This window comes from Mytilus californianus, unplaced genomic scaffold (genome assembly GCF_021869535.1).
Source record: "Mytilus californianus isolate M0D057914Y unplaced genomic scaffold, xbMytCali1.0.p SCAF_2, whole genome shotgun sequence".
NCBI lineage: Eukaryota > Metazoa > Mollusca > Bivalvia > Mytilida > Mytilidae > Mytilus > Mytilus californianus.
The window spans coordinates 102,422,180-102,430,438 of record NW_026262668.1 but is presented as its reverse complement, the minus strand read 5'-3'; the positions used below and the strand labels follow the sequence as shown (position 1 = coordinate 102,430,438).

At 32.8% G+C, this 8,259-nt stretch overlaps 1 protein-coding gene across 1 annotated transcript in view; it reads left to right on the top strand.

Moving 5' to 3' along the window:
• LOC127730629 (uncharacterized) overlaps window positions 1-8,259 on the top strand; it is a 72,047-nt gene continuing 63,788 nt past the window's right edge. Inside the window, exon 1 of the mRNA XM_052239130.1 lies at window positions 1-1,363. The gene's annotated coding sequence lies outside the window, so the exon portion shown is untranslated. The remainder of the gene's footprint in view (window positions 1,364-8,259) is intronic.

Sequence of the window (8,259 nt, the reverse complement as noted above, 5' to 3'; positions counted from 1 at the left end):
ATGATATACAAAGAACGTTTTCCATAAATTCATAAAACAAATGAATTATCCATCGCTATGTATTACACTTGAATACAGTTTTGCCGTATATTTTACATGTTTTGTTTAGATTTTTTTTTTATGATTAAAAACCAGACTTTTTTTATGAACAATATTTAAGAAAATATTTATCTATGTTGTGTGTTAATATATACAACATTATATTGTGCTTATAAGACTTATGATTGTGAGGGTCAAATTTTACTCATATAAAATCACATCTATGAAAGAGTTATCGGAGAACTTGTATTTACCACTCCCGTATTCCCCCGAAATAAAACATAAAAATCTGGAGTCTTAATCTTAAAAAACAAAGATCAACTAATATGACAAATAATAAGGACTGAGAGGGTCAGAGCTATATGAGAATGTGACTCCCCCCCGGCCTTGTTAGAGGTATCTGAAAATTTGAATTTTCTTTTCCACGAAATCAAACAAAAAGAATTGATAGGTGGAAGAATCCTACTACATGGGGCCAACCCAAATATAAAGTATGGTAGATTCTGTTGTATACTTTCCGCTTATACATGAAGTCTATATGAAACCTAATGAAATTTGACCTAGAGCCTCCAGTCTAAATCGTCAACTTTAAAAAAAACAAAACAAAAAAAAACATCATTTACAGCAGTGCCAACCATTTTTCCAGCACCAAGTAAGATAGTGCCCAGGTTTATGTATATATCCACTCGGAGAATATTTCATTTTTTTTTAAATTGGTAAAGTCATTAATGGACAATGACTCCTATAACTTATAATAAGAAGCCAATAGACCAGTTTCACATAAGCGACTTATCAACCCTGCTCTCGAAATCAAATGCGCGTTTTAGTTTAAATCCCGCGATAATTAACGATATCATACGTGACAGGGGGCTAACTTACCCGAATAATTCGGTCGGTATATTCCGCTGATCTACGATTGCTTCATTAACGCAAGTAGGAGAGATCGATTACGGGGAGGGACTGAATCATTCGGGTTAGGGGCTATCCAATTTACCCTTATATTTGGCAGCACAATAATAAATACCGATAATACACATCTCTCTCTTGGTGTGTGCTGGAGGCAGGTAAACAGATGATACCAGTACACAGTATGTTTGTCACGGCGAACGTAGCTATTATGTATTGTACATATACAGGGATTTTAAACGTGTAGAAAGACATGCACATTAGATTTTTGTAACAAATGATGTAGTTTTTTTTTAATTTTTATTATACAGCTGTCATTACTTATATTGATTAACCAGCATGCGTTCATGTATACATTTACTTCCTCATAACATATTGTATTTCAACGCTCTAACATTTTGAGTGTCTCTAAGAACAGGTACTAGTAATTCAATTATATATTCTTTAGAACATGTATTTGGTTTTATAAATAGAAAATGTGGACATATCCTTCGGACGTAGTACTAGTAAAATCCTTGTTATGTAAACATTATCTATTTTCTTATTCTGATTAATAATGAATGAATTTACATTAAGATATCATTATCAGTAATTGAATATCCTGCTTTACCATAAAATAAGATCATAATTGCTGAATGACCCCCTACTGAATTATTAAAATATATCTAGTTGCATTAACCGTAATATCTCAGTGTAAATTATGTACATGTATCTTATACAGAAACAGGGTTTACATTTTTAACATCTGTATTACAAAATGCAGGAAATAATTGTGTACAAAAGTTAAATAAATTTTTCGCGCAGCAAAAAAAGAAAAAGAATGCGTAGCAACTGGGACATTAAATCGTGATTGACAGTATAATATTCCCAGGTAGCAACAGATGACGATGAATATTCAATCCGAAAAAATTCTTCTGTCTTCCGTCAGAATATCATATGGTCGTCCCCTTTTCAGCAACTGTATGTAGAAAAGGGTACGTTTTTATCAATTGTCACCTGGTGAGATTGTACAAGGTAAAACTAGGATTCCACATGGCTAAGGTGTTAATTGACTTCTTAATTGATCAGTGACCTAATATATGGATATGAAGTGACCCCCGCTTATTTTTTCTATGTTATTCTTCCCGCTAAGTGAACGACCTCAGCGGAAATCCAAGCATTTCTTCGTGACAATTAAAGGTACAACGTCAGGCGTCATATTAGATCGTCTGTTACTCTAAAACACAACAGTAGTCCGTTTAAAAATCTTTTAATGTGTCATTGTTAATAAAGTTGTCTCGTCAATATATATTTTGATTCAATTGTTGCTCGTGTACATATAAACGCAAACACTTAATCAGGTGATTATTTTTCCAGGTCTGCATGGTCACTGCTTACATCAACCGTAAGCCCCCAGTCGATGAATTCTCGGGAATTATCGCGTGATTTCACAGTTTGGCTAATTAGGTTAGACATGCGCAGTTAAATGTGAAACTGGTGTATTATTATGATTTCCGTCACTTATTTTCTTGTCCATAGTGATTTTCTTGGTTCTTTGCAGCTTCTCTCTATCTATATGTGTTTTCAAAGAAAAAGAAAAAAATCAAAAATCTGTTAAAATTGTTAAAGTCCATGAATTATTTTGGTCTTGCTTTGATTAATTTGTAGATATGTTTTTTTTTTATGTCAACAGTTTCTCTCTCTCTCTCTTATAGTTTTCATGAGTGTGGTCTAAATTAAAATCGGTACATTTTTTTTAATTATTTGCCAAAATGTAGTTTATTCTTTTTTGAAAAAACATAATAAAAAGTTTGGGCCACAGAGCATTTTGCAAGCTATACAGGTTATGCAGTATTGTCAGATTTTTTATAACTATACATGGAAAACTCAATGTTAGAAAAAAACAATAAAAATTGGGATCACGAGACTCGTTTTCTGTCTACAAAACAAAATAGATAAAGTCCCTACACATTTCATCATTAAAGACGAAATATGCCAAAGGGATTTCAAACTCATAAGTCGAAAACAGACTGACAATGCCATGGCAAAAAATTAAAAAAAATTAAAAAACGACAAAAGATAATGTTATCCGAGTTATCTCCCCTATATGGAAAAGTTGAAAAACATATGCAAAAAACGTTCTGTATTCAAAAACAAATAATCGTTTTAATCAGATAAATCATATAATTTTCTTCATCAAAATGAAAAGTACTACTGTAACATATGAATGACATTCCTCTCTCAAAATGTGTATATTTTTTTAGATCTAGACCGATTGTGTTGTGCTATATGAGAATCTAAGGGAGCTACCATGTGATTTTTAGGGGGGAGGGGAGGGCTAGGATGACAAATTTTGTCCTGCCTTTTTTTTTAGTTGTTATCTCTGTCCTGCCTTTTTATTTTTCACTCTATTCGGTCCTGCATTTTTTATTATTAGTTTATTCTGATTTTTTTTACATACATTGTCATCCTGCCTTTTTTTTGCCAAGTTTTCCTGTATTTTTTTAACTCAAAACTCCTGTCCTGCTTTTTTTTTAAATTTCATCCTAGCCCCCTAATAAAAATCAAATGGTAGCTCCCTAAGATTGCGGAAGACACCCGATCTACCCTAAGGGCAATATATCTAATGAGGAAGAAATTTACAATTTCGGTCACGTCGAGTTACTTGTAGATCTCCTTTTGTTGAAAAGGGTTTCTGTTTTCATTTATCTATCTATTATACTGTTCAGGGGGAGGGGAGAATCGAAAAAAAAATACACAAAAATGGACAAAAAGAAGGCGAAAGATACAAAAGGGATAATAAAACTATTAACCAAACTGACAATGTCATGACAAAAACTCATCTGCCGAAATAAACGAGAGAAAAAAAATAAAAAGCCAAACAACAGTATATTAAGCGCAACATATAGAAAATCAAAAACTGAGCAACACGAAACCCTAAAAAAAAGGGGTGATCTCAGGTGCTCCAGAAGGGTAAGCAGATCATGTTTCATATGTGGCACCCGTCACTTGGCGATTCTGCAAATAAAGAAGGAATGTGTTATAATTTTCGAGGAGCTCCCAAAAAACATGAATTACAGGGTGTCAAATCGATGAACGTGCTTAAAGTAGGCTCCTTTTCATAAAAAAGAATTGATGAAAATGTTTTAGTATTTAGTGTACAATGGCAATTATTACATGCATATTAGGACGAGAATATGTAAGTGTGATATGAATATGAATAAATCTTGGCTCTGTACAAGACATATTTTGCTTGCTAAGCTGAATTTTTAACAAACTAGTTGACAAAACGTCTCTGACAATCTATGGAAATCCAAATAGTATCGGTTTTGATTAAGTCCAGATTTTTTGGTTTTATTTCGGGGAAAAGGGTTGTGTTTTACGTACAGTGGCAAATATTACATGCATATCAGGACGAGAACATGTAAGTGTGATGTGAATATGAATAAACCCTGCTTTGTTACAAGACAATATACTTTACTTGCCTAGCCGAATTTTCAACGAACTAGTCGACATTCTATGGAAATCGTAATCGCATCGCTTTTGATTAAGTCCAGATTCTTTTGTTTTATTTCGTGGAAAAGAAAATTCAAATTTTCAGATACCTCTAACAAGATCGGGGGGGGGGGGGGGGGTCACATTCTGAAATAGCTCTGACCCTCTCAGTCCTACGCTAAGCGTAAGATATTTGTCATATCAGTTGATCTTTGTTTTTAAAGATTAAGACTCCAGATTCTTATGTTCTATTTCGGGGAAAACGGGAGTGGTAAATACAAATTCTCCGATAACTCTTACATAGATGTGATTTTATATAGGTAAAATTTGACTCTCACAGTCATAAGTCTTATAAGCACAATATTATGTTGTATATATTAACACACAACATAGATAAATATTTTCTTAAATATTGTTCATAAAAAAATCTGGTTTTTAATCATAAAAAAAAACATCCAAACAAAACATGTAAAATATACGGCAAAACTTTATTCAAGTGTAATATATAGCGATGGGTAATTCTTTTGCTTTATGAATTTATGGAAAACTTTCTTTGTATATAATTTTGCCTCCGGAGTTAAATTTCATTAATATTCATCAACTTGCAAATGAAGAAGAAAAAATCCTGGGGATTTGTCCCTTATTCTTTTCCATAGAATTGCAGTTTCAATTCACATAATTCTGTAATGTTTTACGCATCATTATTGTCTTTCAATTTAACATAAAACGATCTAATATTTGTACTATATTCGAAGTCAACACCAAAAATCTTCAACTCTGCACAAGTATATGTCATCCTATCATTGTTTTATTTTGACTTTACCTTCTGTTTTTATAACTTAACATTTTACTGTTTCAAGTCAAGACCAAACTACTTCAAATTTACATCGTGTAGTTTCAAGTCAACACATTGTATGATAAGCCTCTCGTGACGTCATAATGATATAACATCGTGCTATCTTAGCTCAACAACACGTACTTTCAACTGTACGTCGTGTAGTTTTGAATGAGCATAGTGTATGGCAAGCCTATCGGGATATTATTATGATATAACATCGTGCTATCATAGCTCAACATCACATACTTTCAACTGTACGTTGTGTAGTTTTAAATGAACATATTGTATGGTAAGCCTATCGTGACATTCAAATGATATAACAACATGCTATCTTAGCTTAACATCATCTAGTTTCAACTGAAAATCATGTAGTGTTAAATGAGCATATCGTGTGGTAAGCCTATCGTGACATTCTAATGATATAACAACGTGCTATCTTAGCTTAACATCACGCACTTTCAGCTGTACGTGGTGTAATTTTAAATGAGCAAATTGTATAATAAGCCTATCGTGACATTATAATGATATAACATCGTGCTGTCTTAGCTGAACAACACGTACTTTCAACTGTACGTCGTGTAGTTTTAAATAAGCATATTGTATGGCAAGCCTACCGTGATATTATAATGACATAAGATATTGCTATCATAGCTCAACATCACGCACTTTCAACTGTACGTCGTGTAGTTTTAAACGAGCATATCGTGTGGTAAGCCTATCGTGACATTCTAATGATATAACAACGTGCCATCTTAGCTTAACATCACGTACTTTCAACTGTACGTTGTGTAGTTCTAAATGAGCAAATTGTATAATAAGTCTATTGTGGCATTATAATGATATAACATCGTACTATCGTAGCTTAACATTACAAAATTTCAACTGTACGTCGTGTAGTTTCAAATGAGCATCTTAGCTTAACACGTTGCATCGTGTTGTTTTAAGTCAACAAATTGTATGGTAAGCCTTTCGTTTCAATATAGTGTTGTAGCATCGTGTTATCTTAACTTAACATCATGTACTTTCAACTGTGCATCATGGTGTTTTAAATCAACAGATGGCATGATAGACCTATCGTAATATCACAATGATATAACATCGTACATTCTCAGCTCAACATTTATTAATAACATGTCAGCACCATACATTTTAGCTATTCATTTTATTTGTTATCATAGCTATCGAAGTGTATGACCGAGCAGTATCCATCTGCAAGCTAACATCATGCAACGTCAACTTCACATCATGTACTTTAAACCCAACGTTACGTGTGTTTGGCATATCATCACAACATCGTGACTTATCATTATACTATCACGACTAAAGCACTTGTCATTGCAAGTCAACATTGCGGAAATTCAACTTAGCATATTGTAATTTAGAGTTAGCATTTTGATGACTCAATTCAACATCACGCTGTCTTAACTTTACATTTTAAGCTTCAGCATAACGTTTTTAAAATATCTAATATATGACAGCTGAGGCTTTCCATAAAAAACATTTATACCCAAATTGAAAGTCTGCCACTCAGAAGGCAAATATTTGTAGATCATGCACCCTTTAAGTGTATATATATATAGTATACTAGCAAGGAATTGTATATTTAAAAGGAATGGAAACGCGGCTCGAGATCAATCGGGATACCCGCAGAGCTATAATCCATGTCCGACTCGGTCGGAAGTATGATGAATAATATAAAGAATCATGACGGTGGTCCATTTCCTGTCATATAGATCGGTCTTTTAAATTCACGGGGTCATCTTGCTTGAGAAGATATAAAGGAGAGAGAAATCCAAAATCAAGAATGAACTTCCGTTCCGTGAATAGTTGAGGCCTTAGGTATCATTTTAATGCCTCATCGAACATACGTTTGTAATATTTTATTATGAAAATTCTTATTAAAATAGACCTCGGTGTTGAAACTTGAGTGAGTTTCATCCGGATTACAAAACAAAAAATACAGTGTTTTGATTTTTTTCTAAAAGCTCGGCAACTACATAGTGCAAAACAAATAAGTTGATATCATTATGAAGCTGAAACCTTATTCTAGCATTTTGCCTTTATTTTTATAAGTTTCTGGTAACATTTCTGAATTTTCTACGATTTTTCGAAATTTTAGTTTTGAATTTCATTATTCTGTCAAAACACGTCTTTCAATCTGGGAGTGTAATACGTTTTCTTCTAAATATTGGAAAGTAGAAAAAATAAAGTGAGAAAATGAGATATATCATTTTAAAGAAGGAATATTTTCCTACAGTTTGGTATAAATTACGAATGCTAAATGATATTGGTACAATGTAAATGATTTTATTTCGAAACATGTTGAAAATTTTAAGTAGTGCGTCAATAAATACACCAACACGCCGTATTCTGGTAAGGGTTAAATAACTACTTGAAATAGATGTGACATTGACATACAATTTAAAAGCTTAGTCTTTTTTCTATCACATAGTGTTGGTTTTATGAAAATGGTGATAAAAACGAATTTGCTATGATTTTTCAAAATCCCATGTTTATAGTTCACATTGACGCCATTTTGTTCAGTCAAGTTTCACACCGACGAAGTCGGAAATTACAGGCAAGAAATGTATATAAGACTTCCTTTTTTCTAGAAGAGCAGTAGTCTAGAGGTCGCAAAATATGTCTTCGGTGTTAAAATAAATAATATGCGAATGTCGGAAAGTTTTAACTGTTTCTAATTAAAAAAATTATTGCACCACGGCATAATTTAACATTTATTAACAGGTGAGCTCGGCGTGATTTCTTTTTGACACCTTAAATCAGTGACAGCTTATAGTTAGTATACACTGTTCCCGCTTAAATATATATACGACAAAAATTAGCTTATCAATGATACATGATAGATTATACCTGCAAATTGGATATCCCATATCGGTGTTTATTATAACACCTATTATCTAAGTTCTTTTATCTAGACAAAATACTACATCTGTTCACGTACTTCTTCCTTTATACTTTTCTATACCAGTCATATTCCAAAA